The sequence below is a fragment of the Amblyraja radiata genome, chromosome 6 (assembly GCF_010909765.2).
Source record: "Amblyraja radiata isolate CabotCenter1 chromosome 6, sAmbRad1.1.pri, whole genome shotgun sequence".
NCBI classification, from domain to species: domain Eukaryota; kingdom Metazoa; phylum Chordata; class Chondrichthyes; order Rajiformes; family Rajidae; genus Amblyraja; species Amblyraja radiata.
In genome coordinates this window covers 49,552,294-49,565,650 of record NC_045961.1, presented here as the reverse complement: position 1 = coordinate 49,565,650, position 13,357 = coordinate 49,552,294, and positions in this window count along the sequence as shown.

The following is a 13,357-nucleotide window of genomic DNA, read 5'->3' as shown; positions in this document are numbered from 1 at the left end:
ATCTTTAATTGGACTTTATCTTGCACTAAACATTAGTTAGTCAGTCAGTCAGTCAGTTATGTTGATTATCACGTGTAACAAGGTACATTGAAAAGCTTTTGTTGCATGCAAACCAGTTCAGTGGAAATAATATATATGATTACTGTTGAGCATCTATTCACTTTATCCCGTATTTGGGCACTGTGAAGGCGTGAATGGTAATCATATACAGGTATAATTTTTCACTGATTGGATAGCACACAACAAAAATACTGTCACTATACCTCGGCACATGTGACAATAATAAACTAAGCTAAACTAAACTAAACTGAACAACCTCTCTTTTACATGCAACTAACATGCAGGAGAACAACAGCACCTTGTGCACTAAATAATGTAATTGCTAACTGTAACCAGCAGAGTTGCCACTGATGTGTGATCTGAAATCCATTCAGTTCTGAGATGCAGTGAACTTATTTGCAATTAAATCAGTTTTCAGTTTTATTCTCACACTTGTCCTTGTTCAGCATGCAATATAAAGTCCTAGGAAAAGCAGAGGTGGTGATAATTTGATCAACCTCAGAATTTGTTTTGGATTTGGCAGTGACATTGACTTGGAAGTTTAATACAAGCCCCAATATTATACCTTGTTTATAGAGTCTTTAAACTTTACTTTAGACTTCTGAGATACAGTGTGAAAACAGGCCTGTCGGCCCATTAAGTCCGCACTGACCAGCAATTAAGCAGCTCATGCAGAGACTGAAACTCAAGTTTGGCAAGAATGAGAAATTTCATGATGAATATACATCTTTCCTCACAGAAATGATTGACAATGGTCATGCTGGAATGGTACCAGTGGACCAGCTAAATCCAGGTGATGGAGAACTCTGGTACATCCCACACCACGGGGTGTATCACTCAAGGAAAGGACCTTAAGGGTGGTCTTTGACTGTGGTGCAGTCTTCAAAGGAACATCACTTAACTGCCAACTGCTGCAGGGTCCAGACCTTACCAGCTCACTCATTTGAGTTCTCATCAGATTCAGACAAGAACCGGTTGCTTTGATGGCTGACATCAAAGCAATGTTTCATCAGGTCAAGATATCAGAAAAGCATATTGACTAGGTACACAAAAATGCTGGAGAAACTCAGCGGGTGCAGCAGCATCTATGGAGCGAAGGAAATAGGCAACGTTTCGGGCCGAAACCCTTCTTCAGACTGATGGGGGGTGGCGAGGAGAAGAAAGGAAAAAGGAGGAGGAGGAGCCCGAGGGCTGAGGGATGGGAGGAGACAGCCCGAGGGCTGAGGAAGGGGAGGAGACAGCAAGGGCTAACAAAATTGGGAGAATTCAATGTTCATCTGACTATCTGTGATTCCTGTGGTGGCCCGAGGGTGATGTGCAGCAAGATTTTGTTGAATACCGGATTAAGGTCATCTTTTTGGAGCCGTGTCGTCACCAAGTTGTGCAAACTTTGCATTAAGGAAGACTGCTGAGGACAACAAAGCTCACTTTCCAGCAGAGGTAACAAACACAGTAAAGAACAACTTCTATGTAGATGTTTGTTGAAAATCCATGCCTTCGGAACAGGAAGCAGTTCAAATGGTAAGAGACCTGACTGCCAAATGGGGATTCATGCTGTCAAAGTGGATCAGCACCAGCCGTATTGGCATCCATTTCACAAGAAAACAGAACCAAGGAGACCGGGGAGTGTAATTGGACAAAGACAATCTGCCAATAGAAAGAGCACTGGGATTGCACTGGTGCGTTGAAACAGATGTGTTCAAGTTCAGAATTGCTGCACAGAATTGGCCATACACAAGACGGGGCATCTTGTCCATGGTAGGCTCTATATACGGCCCTTTAGGATTTCTAGCACCATTTACTCTGCCAGCCAAGCTGATTATGCAGGAGCTCTGTAAGAAAAGACTCGAATGGGATGAAAACATTCCCCAGACCTTCTCTCAGCGATGGACAGGATGGTTATCAGATCTCAACAAGAAGGCGCAGTTTAAAGTGGACCAGTGCATGAAGCCTACAAGCTTTGGTCAAGTCAGATATGTACAGCTGCACCACTTTTCAGATGCCAGCGAAAGTGGCCACTGTACTGTTTCACATCTAAGACTGGAAGACGATAACAAAGAAGTGCATGTTACATTCATAATGGGAAAAGCCAGGGTGGCACCATTAAAACAAATGACGATTCCCATAATGGAGCTTACCACTGCAGTCCTAGCTGTCAGAGTGGACACCATGCTGCGAAAAAGAATTACAGCTTCAACTGGACAAATCCATCTTCTGGAATGATAGCACAACAGTGCTTAAGTACATCAACAACGAAACCAAATGCTTCCAAACATTTTTAGCAAACAGGATCTCTTTTGTAAGGGACACTACTGATGTATCACAATGGAGATATGTTGGCACAAAAGTAAATCCTGCAGATGAAGTCTCTAAAGGACTAACAGCAGACCGCTTCTTAAGCTGTAAGAGATGGATCAAGGGACCAGAGTTTCTCTGTAAGCCAGACAGAGAATGGCCAAGACTTCACTTGGAATCTGCAATCTCTGCTAATGATCCAGAAATCAAACAAGACTTCACAATGAATGTCATTGTCAAGGATCCATTGAACCCCACAAACTCTCTAATCACCTATTTCTCATCATGGAGGAACCTGAAGACTGCTGTAGCTTGGCATCTTAAAGTAAGCACAAGACTCGAAGGAGAAAGGAGATTCTGACTGCAGTGAGTAGCTTTGAAAAAGATCCTGCAAATTAAAGGAAAAGGTTGAAAAGGTGATGCAAGTCTTTAAAGCAACACTCCGTGGACAGTGTTTATGTCCTGAAGATCTTTTCCAAGCAGAAAACGCAGTCATCTCTTTCAGTCAAAGACAAAGATTCAAAGAAGAACTATCAGTACTAGAAGCTGGTAAAAATAGTGTCAAAAGAAGCAGTCATTTGTACAAGCTAGATCTGGTGCTGGATGATTGACTTCTGAGAGTAGGTGGCCGCCTGAATAGACCAACGATGCCTGAAGAGGCCAAACATCCTATTATTCTCTCGAAGGACCTTCACATTTCAACACTAATGTTATGACATATCCATGAACAGCTCGGACATGGAGGAAGAAATCATATGCTGTCTTGCCTCCGTCAAAGATACTGGATTATCAAAGCTAACTCCGCTGCAAGAAAGGTCATAACAGACTGTGTTGTGTGTAGACGACAGCGGGGAAGAGTTGGAGAACAAAAAATGGCAGACTTGCTCCTGGAGAGGATTCTACCAGACCAGCCTCCATTTACAGATGTAGGAATAGACTACTTTGGTCCTATAGAGATCAAGAGAGGATGAAGTCTTGTTAAAAGGTATGGTGTAATCTTCACTTGCAGGGCAGTACATCTTGAAGTTGCATCTACACTTGACACAGACTCCTGTGTCCATGCATTATGAAGATTCATCTGTCGACGAGGTCAAGTTTCATCTTTAAGATCAGACAATGGCACAAATTTTATTGGAGCGTAAAGAGAATTGAGAGAAGCACTCAATGGCTTGACAACAGACAATGGACAATAGACAATAGGTGCAGGAGTAGGCCATTCGGCCCCTCGAGCCAGCACCGCCATTCACTGTGATCATGGCTGATCATCCACAATCAGTACACCGTTCCGGCCTTATCCCCATATTAAACTGGATCTGCCATGCATCTGCCCACTAACCCAACCTGTGTAAGTCAGGACAAGATCCAGAGTGCTATGCTTCAACAAGGGATAAGGTGGTACTTTAACCCCCAAGCAAGATCCCATCACGGCAGTGTTTGGGAATGATTGATCCGCATGGTTTGAAATGTGGTGAGCTCTGTCTTTAACCAACAGGTTCTGGACGATGAAGGATTGCAAACCTTTATTTGTGAAGTTGAAGCAATTTTAAATGATCGACAGTATACATTCTTTATACTCAAGCACCTCATTTACTCCATGCTGCCTATATTTATTGTAGACCTCTCTCTTTTTCCAAACCAAGTGTCAATTTCCCTTGAAAACCATGGCTCTTTCCAATTATTACTCTTTCCTTTCAACCGAACAGGGACATAAAGATTCTGTACTCTTAAAATGTCACCTTTAAATGTCCTCCATTTCTCTTCGACATCCTTCCCATAAAACAAAATGTCCCATTTCACTCCTTTTAAATCCTTTCGCATCTCCTCAAAGTTAGCCTTTCTCCAATCAAAAATCTCAACCCTTGGTCCAGTTCTCACCTTCTCCATAATTATATTGAAACTAATGGTATTGTGATCACTGGACCCGAAGTTCTCCCCAACACATACCTCCGCCACCTGACCTGTCTCATTTCCTAACAGGAGGTCCAGCACTGCCCCTTCTCTAGTAGGTACCTCTATGTATTGCTGCAAAAAACTATCTAAGAGGAGAAGATTAAATGCCAACACATAGTACATAGCTTTTTTTTGAAAATGTGTGAAGGAAAAGGTTTGTTGGTAATTGTGTTGTTATATACATAGGACAATTAGGGGCTGGTGTGTCGGAGCCATTTATGTTAATGTTGGCATATCATATTATTTTGTCTAGATATATCTTGCAGTATTATTTTGGACACTTGGGGGCTGTCACTAGATGCACAGGGTGGTGTATATATAAGGGCAGGGTGTGACAGGCACAAGGATGGAGAGCTTACAGTTCTCACCAGACCAGGGACAGAGCAGCCAGCTACAACTTGCATGCAGAATAAGGAAAGGGGGGATGTCAGCTCCCCTGCGGCGGGCAGAATAAGGTTTGTTCATCTCTTTGTTTGTACAACTACTTCAATAAACAAACATTAAACACTTAAAGATCTGTCCTGTTAGGTCTGCGTAAGATCACTCCTCCTGTACCTGTATAGTAATGGTTACTGGAAATGAGGACACTGGAAAAGTCAGAAAATTGCCTGTAAATTGCCATTAAAATTGCATTAAATTGAGAATTAAACTAGCATTACCCCACACACAAAATTTACAATTTTTACTGAGGTCAACTAACCTACAAACCTGTCCGTCGTTGGAGTGTGGATGGAAACCGGAGCACCCAGAGAAAATACACATGGTCACAGGGAGAATGTACAACTCTACACAAACAGCACCCGTATTCAGGATCGAACCCGGATCTCTAACGCAGTAAGGCAGCAACTCTACCACTGTGCCTCTGTGCCGCCCAAACAAAAGTTTGCAATTAAACCAATTTTATTCTCATTGTCATCACTATTCATCATGTAATATAAAGCCCGAGGAAAAGAAGAGGTGTTGACAATTTAATCATTCTTGGAATTAGTTTTGTATTTGGCTGTGACATGGAACTGGAAGTTTAATACAAGCTCAAACATTACACTCTGGTTATAGAGTCATAGAGCCATACAGCCCAATTTATCCATAATATGCCCCATCTAAGCTTGTCCCATTTGCCCACATTTGGCCAATATCCCTCTAAACATTTCCTATCAAAGTGTCTATTACCTGTCCAAGTGTCTTTCAGAGTCTACAATAGTACATGCCTCAACTATCTCTTCTGGCAGCTCGTTCCATACATCCACCACCTTCTGAGTGAGAAGGTTGCTTCTCAGGTTCCTATTAAATCTTGCTCCTCGCACTTTAAACCTAAACTCCTTTGTTCTTGATTCCCCTACTCTATGCAAGAGACTCTGTGCATTCACCCTATCAATTCCCATTATGATTTTATGCACCTCTATAAGATCACCCCTCAGCCTCCTGCTCTCCAAGGTATAAAGTTCCAGCGTGTCCAACCTCTCCCTATATCTCATCCCCCTTAAGTCTGGCCAACATTGTAATGTTGGTGATAAATAACAAATACACAGCAAAGGTAAGGACAATGAGGATTGTTTAATAAAATAGCTGCCGCAGACCGCAGGATCGTTCTATACTTCTGCAAATAAACTAAACCAAACTAAACATGGTTGATCCTTCAGTCCAAAGGACAGGGATCAGCAGATCTGAAATGGCCTGAACTCGCCAGAATTCAAACGACTGCAAAAGAATCCAAAATATTCCATTAAGAGCGCTTTGGGACTTATTCCGAAAAAAAGTTATTCGTAATATACGTCTCTATTTCTGGATGTAGCAAAGTCCACACACCTGAAAAAGATATAGCTAATCATTTGGGATATATTTGCCCATTTTTCTAATGAAACAAGTATCTTTAATCTCACTGTAAAGATTAGGTTTGCCTTACAGATCAACTATCTGCTCGCTGTGAAAACAATCCTTGTCCATTGACAGCTGAAAAAACTATTAGCTCAAAATATTTTGCATGGTTTCTCATATGAGAATGGTGTGTGTTTAAAGTGTATGAAGTTTTGTTCTGTGAGTCACTCCTGAATGAAATGGGGGGGGGGGGTTTCTTACCCATGGATTGCTTCATTCCCATTATGTCTTGTATTATTAAAGCCTGCTAGCGGGTGTTCTTTGAGTTCTCCAATGACCTTTTCCGAGGGTCATTGGAGACCCTCGGACTATCTTTGATCAGACTTTACTGGACTTTATCTTGCACTGAATGCTATACCCTTTATACTGTATCAGTGGACTGTGGACAGCTCAATTGTAATCCCGTATAGTTTTTCCACTGACTGGATTGCGCACGACAAAAAGGTACACGTGAAATAAACTAAACTAAACTAAACTAAATGAACAGTAATCCAATGAGAAAGTTAAACATATTGGAGGGTCTCAAGATGACAAGGCATTCGGGCAACTTCCAGAGTACTAGTCTAACCTCCTATGCAAGCCCCTTGGTGTGCATCTTGTACACCAGATGTTAGGTTAGGTTAGGTTACTGAGGTTAGGTTAGGTTAGGTTAGGTTAGGTTAGGTTAGGTTAGGTTAGGTTAGGTTAGGTTAGGTTAGGTTAGGTTAGGTTAGGTTAGGGAGATTGTTATCTCGCATACTGAGGTTCAGTGAAAACTTTGTTTTGCCTGCTATCCAGCCAGATCAGATATACCATACACATATGCAATCAATTCAAACTCAAATACAATAGATAGAGTCCCATCTACACTAGCCCTACCTGCCTACACGTTTGGCCCATATCCCTCTAAACTTGTCCTATTCATGTACATCCTTCCTATAGCAATGGATTCTCTTTACCAAACTTTAAAATCTGGAACTTTATCCCCATCGAGTACTTTTGAAGTGCTACCTCCGTATTTTCCATAGATTTTTGGACCCAGCTCATTTCTTCTTTGTTGTTTATTTTATATATATTTAGTCTTCCCGGATCATCTTATATGTGTTATTACGGATCTGGAGTAGAATTAGGCCATTTGGCCCATCAAGTCTACTCCGCCATTCAATCATGGCTGATTTATCTCTCCCTCCTAACCCCATTCTCCTGCCTTCTCCCCATAACCTCTGACACCTGTAGTAATCAAGAATCTATCTATCTCAGCCTTTAAAAAGAATCCTGATATAAACCTTTGAGTGATGGGAAGAAAAGTTAGGAACTTTAGCATGGAGGTCATGTATTATGATCACAGTCAATGTGATATTCTGACCATTAGCAGTAATGCACAGAATATAATGTAAGCCAGGAATATTTTGGGCTCTGAACTCGGTTTGCAGCTGTGTTGCACAAAACTCTCTGCCAGCAGTACTAAATATTAAAATTTAACTCGTGGTATTTAAGATTACTTGCGGCAACAAAATATTTTTTCTTTTACTACATAATTCATGAGGTTGAGGGCTCTCCTGAATCATTCAGGGCAGTACTCTGAAGGTCAGATCCTAGTCTGTGGTAAGTTAGCTGATCTCACCTGGGACAGCAACACAACCACACGTTCAGCCACGGCTCAGGAAGGATGAGAAATATTAGCTGGGGTTTCCAGTTCTAATTACCACAGACCCCTGTTGGAGAGCGTAATTGTGTGGGCATATGTTGAGTCATACAGTCCCTGTATACAACTCTTCCACGGTCGGCATGGATGGCGCGGCGATAGAGTTGCTGCCTTAAAGCGCCAGAGACCCGCATTCGATCCTGATTATGGGTACTCTCTGTACGGAGTTTGCATGTTCTCCCCGTGAACATGCGGGTTTTCTCTGTTGGCTCCGGTTTCCCCGCACACTCCAAAGACGTACAGCTTTGTAGGTTAATTAGCTTCGGTAAAAATTGTAAATTGTTCCTAGTGTGCAATGAAAGTGCTAGTGTACGGGGATTGCTAGTCGGTACAGATTTGGTGGACCAAGTGCCTGTCCCATGCTGTATCACCAAACTATAAAGTGACAAGAATCTAAAGTTCTGAACTAGAGCCTTTCAATTAAGTTTGAGTTTGAATTTGAGTTTTGAGTTTTGTTTATAGTCATGTGTACCAAGGTACAGTGAAAAGTTGTTTGTTGCATGCTAACCAGTTAGCGCGCAAAAAGACAATATATGATTACAATCGAGCCATCCACAGTTTACAGATACATGACAAATGTGAATAATGTGAATAATGTTTAGTGCAAGATAAAGCTAGTAAAGTCCGATCAAAGATAGTCTGAAGGTCTCCAATGAGGTCTCCAATGATAGTACTTCAGAATTGCTCTCTCGTTGTTGGTGGGAAGGTTCGGTTGCCTAATAACAGCTGGGAAGAAACTGTTCCTGAATCTGGAGGTGTGCATTTTCATACTTCTAAACCTTTTGCCCGATGAGAGAGGGGGGAAGAGGTAGTGGGCAGAGTGAGACTCGTCCTTGACTACGCTGATGGCCTTGCCGAGGCAGCGTGAGGTGTAAATGAAGTCTCTCTGCTTTGAAGACAGCAGAGGGAATTTGCCAAAAAAACACTTGAAATAGGAAGGGTGGGAAAAATACACACCAATAATACTACAGTGAACATTTGCCACACACACACGCACACACACACACACACACACGCACACGCACACGCACACGCACACACACACGCACACACACACGCACACGCACACGCACACACGCACACACGCACACACGCACACACACACACACACACACACGCGCACACGCGCACACGCACACGCGCACACACACACACACACAGCACTGCAATCTGGGAACAATTGGAATCTGAGCAGTTCTATACTTTATCGACTAGCCTGGCAGTTTTAAAGCAATAAAAACCACATCTCTGGAATTTGCGAACAAAAATCGATCTGAAAATTACACTGAGAGAAGTGGTGATGCTTCGGGTTTGCATGGTGAAACCTCCAGAGGTTTAAAAATACCACTTGCAAGCACATTTTTATTAAACAGCTTGAAAAGTTATGCATTTTTCAGTGTTGAATATACACTGCGAAAAATCTGTCATTCCTTTGAAATAAACCAAAACTGCATTTTCCAGATGATTGCAAATGAGGCAAAAAATATGACCCTTTGGTTGATGTGGACTTCCTGTTCCAACAAACTGTTCGTTTTGTCCAGCAAAGGCATGATTAGAATTTTGCGTTCCAACATTATTAAGATAAACCGAATAACAAAACCCTTCTTCATAATGGGTGGAAGAGCATATCCCGCTGCATTATATGAAAGGAATTTTCATCTGTTATCCTAAACTGCACAGTTGTAATTATTTTGGCATTCCCAGGGAACAATAAGTGACATCAAAATTTCCCAGATGCTTCGTAACACACAAAGCGCAAGAAAAAAAGCATTTTTCTCTATCAACGGCCTGTGTCAAAGAACAAAACAAGTGAGGGGAGCTCTCGCTCCCACAGAACAATAACTAACAAAATCCATTTTGCTTTCCCGACAAATTTGCAGTAATGAGATCGGACAGTACTTTCATTATTTCTAAATCATGGACCGTCCGTTAAACTCTTTCCAGAGCAGCACTTCTACCATTGTTAATCTAATTCCGTTTGACATATTTTGGATTCGATTCTGTGTTATTCTGCAGTGGGAGATTGCGCAGCCTAGTTTTAGTCAGTTCTTCGAAAAACTCAATCCTTTCAATTTGTTAATTTGAACAAAGCTATAAATTAATGCATTGAGATGGTCAGAACAAGGTGCAGCTTCATTGCAAATTCTCCATCAAAATTGCATTGCCTGGTATTCAGCCTGATGTGTGAATAAGTTCTCCATTGTATTATGGCCATGATATTTCATCATTCATGTTCAATCACAAAAATATAAGAAATTAAATAATATAATATAAGAATTTTCTCTGGAACACTGGCGGTTGCTGAGAGACCTGACTGAAATATATAAAATTATATGAGGAATAGATAGGATAGACAGACTGTGTAGGAAGGAACTGCAGATGCTGATTTATATCAAAGATAGACACAAAAATGCTGGAGTAACTCAGCGGGTTAGGCAGCATCTCTAGAGAAAAAGAATAGATGTCGTTTTGGGTCGGGACCCTACTTCAAACTGAAGAAGGGTTCTGATTCAAAACGTCACCTATTCCTTTTGTCCAGAGATGCTGCCTGACCCACTGAGTTACTCCAGCATTTTGTGTCTATCTAGGGTAGACTAGGGGGCATATATTTATGGTGAGAAGGGCATGCTTTAAAGAAGATGTGCGGGGGCAAATTTTTAACACAGTGAGTGCCTGGAACGCTCTGCCTGGATTGGTGGTTGAAGCAGATACGATAGTGGCATTTAAGAGACTTTTGGATAGGCACAAGGTTACAGAGAAAGGAGGGATATGTGTTATGTGCCGATAGATAAGAGATGGCCTTAGCATCATGTTCGGCACAGACATTGTGGGCCAAAGTGCCTGTCCTTATGCTGTACTGTTCTAGAAACATAGAAACATAGAAAATAGGTGCAGGAGTAGGCCATTCAGCCCTTCGAGCCTGCACCGCCATTCAATATGATCATGGCTGATCATCCAACTCAGTATCCTGTACCTGCCTTCTCTCCATACCCCCTGATCCCTTTAGCCACAAGGGCCACATCTAACTCCCTCTTAAATATAGCCAATTAACTGGCCTCAACTACCTTCTGTGGCAGAGAATTCCAGAGATTCACCACTCTCTGTGTGAAAAATGTTTTCCTCATCTCGGTCCTAAAAGATTTCCCCCTTATCCTTAAACTGTGACCCCTTGTTCTGGACTTCCCCAACATCGGGAACAATCTTCCTGCATCTAGCCTGTCCAACCCCTTAAGAATTTTGTAAGTTTCTATAAGATCCCCCCTCAATCTTCTATGTTCAGTGACAAGGATATGCAGAATTATATTTTTCCCTTTTATTTCATTGTAATTGCACCTGGGTACAGTGGTGCATATTCCTGTTATAAATGCATTGTGTGCGTGTGTGCAGACATGCTATTCGGAGGGTCTAGTGTGATTAGGGCTGCCCTGCCAGCAGCTGTTAGTCTTTTCACCCTTTTTTTTTTAGTTAGTTAAAAGTGTTTGTTTTGGAGGTCCTTTAGTCTATTTATGTGGGGGGGAAGGGGGAAATTATTTTTCTCAATCCCCACCTGGTCGGAGATATGGCTTTTCTCCGAGCCGTGTTTTCGCCCCTTCCTCGCGGCCTACCAACAAGACTGGAGCGGCTTTTTCCTGCCGGAACCGGCCAGGACTTCAGGATCGGTGCCGGTACCATCGTGGAGCGGGCGATGCCTTACCCGGGTCACCGTGCAGTAAACTCCGGAGTGCTGAGACCGCCGACTCCAACATCGCGGAGCTGCGGTCTGTGGAGCTTCCAGCCGCGGGCGGTGCTGAGCTTTAAAAACCGCGGAGCCTGGGATCTCACAACGAGATCGCCAGTGTCGGAGCTCCGACCAGCGCTGCTCGTGGACTTCGGGAGCCGCGGTCTCCGGGGAGGAAGCGGCCGCTCCAGACACTCTGAGCCGCTGAGACTGTTCACCCAACGCCAGAACTCCATCATCCGGCGAGAGGGCCTGAAGCATCGGGCTGCCGTAGCGGCGACTGCAGAGGCCTCAATAGGCCCGACTATGGGTGAACAGGGGACGGGACTGGACTTCTGCTGCCTTCCCCCACAGTGGGAACCATTGTTTTCATGTTGATTATTAAATTCTTTGATGTTGTGTCTTATCTTTATTTGTGTGCTGCAATGGCAAGTCAAATTTCACTACACCAATTGGTGTATGTGATAATAAATGTCCCTTGTATCCTTGTATCCTTTGTTAGGTTTCCCCTGTAGTTTAGAAATAGCACAGAGGTGTCACTAAGCTGAAAGCAAGTGAAGCTAGCTTGCAATAAAAACTATTAAAAATGTACATAGTTAGTTTATGGTACACAAAATCAAATGTAAACACTTGGTTGAATACATTTTGTGAACCACGGCAGATTGGATCTCTCTTTACATTAAACGTCCACAACTTATTTTGTGATATTTTTGCAATAAATAATGTCTTTATTAGATTTTCATATTAACATGATACATAGGATAAACACAAGCAACCATTTATGTTTTGCATGGAGCATTAGGATAGATTTATAGTCTCACAGGATATAACACAGAAACAATCAGCAATATCATCATATGATTCCAAAAGGCAATATTTCCTCATTCCAACTGTGAGCATCTTCATTACTACATCCACTTAACTTCAAGGTACCCTCTAACAGGAGGGAAGTTTAACTGATTGTGTGCTAGGTGTCAGGGGTTTTGGGGAGAAGACAGGAGAATGGGTTTAAGAGGGAAAGATAGATCAGCCATGATTGAATGGCAGAGTAGACTTGATGGGTCAAATGACCTAATTCTGCAGCTATATTTTATAACTTATAAAGGTAATAAGTATTAAGAAAAGCAAAACAAACACCACTGGCCAAAACTTACTAAGGTCTGAAACTGCTTGGGTTTCGCTGATGCAACAGTGAAGCACTAAGTAGGGAATACTTTGAAAAGTACGGTATTGCGATTTCTTTCACATTGGGTTCTGATGACGAATACTATAAAAAGCCATTTGATCTCATGCATCCAAAATAACAACTCTACCATCTCTTCATCACAGCTTATCATTATCTCTTAAATAAGGCCAGTGTCCCGGCTTCCACCACACTTCCAGACAACCTTTACAGCTGTTAATCATCTTCCATGAAAGAAATACCTCCTGATGTGTGAACCTGTGCCCTCTGCCCTGGTCCATCGGAACATATTGTTCTCAGTGCTTGGTATTGTTTGTGCCCTATTAAATATCTTTTGTATCATAGGAACAAAGAAACATAGAAAATAGGTGCAGGAGTAGGCCATTCGGTCCTTCAAGCCAGCACCGCCATTCAATATGATCATGGCTGATCATCCAAAATCAGTACCCCGTTCCTGCTCTCTCCCCATATCCCTTGATTCTGTTAGCCCTAAGAGCTATATCTAACTCTCTCTTGAAAACATCGAGTGAATTGGCCTCCACTGCCCACTGTAGCAGAGAATTCCACAGATTCACAACTCTGGCTTGAAAAC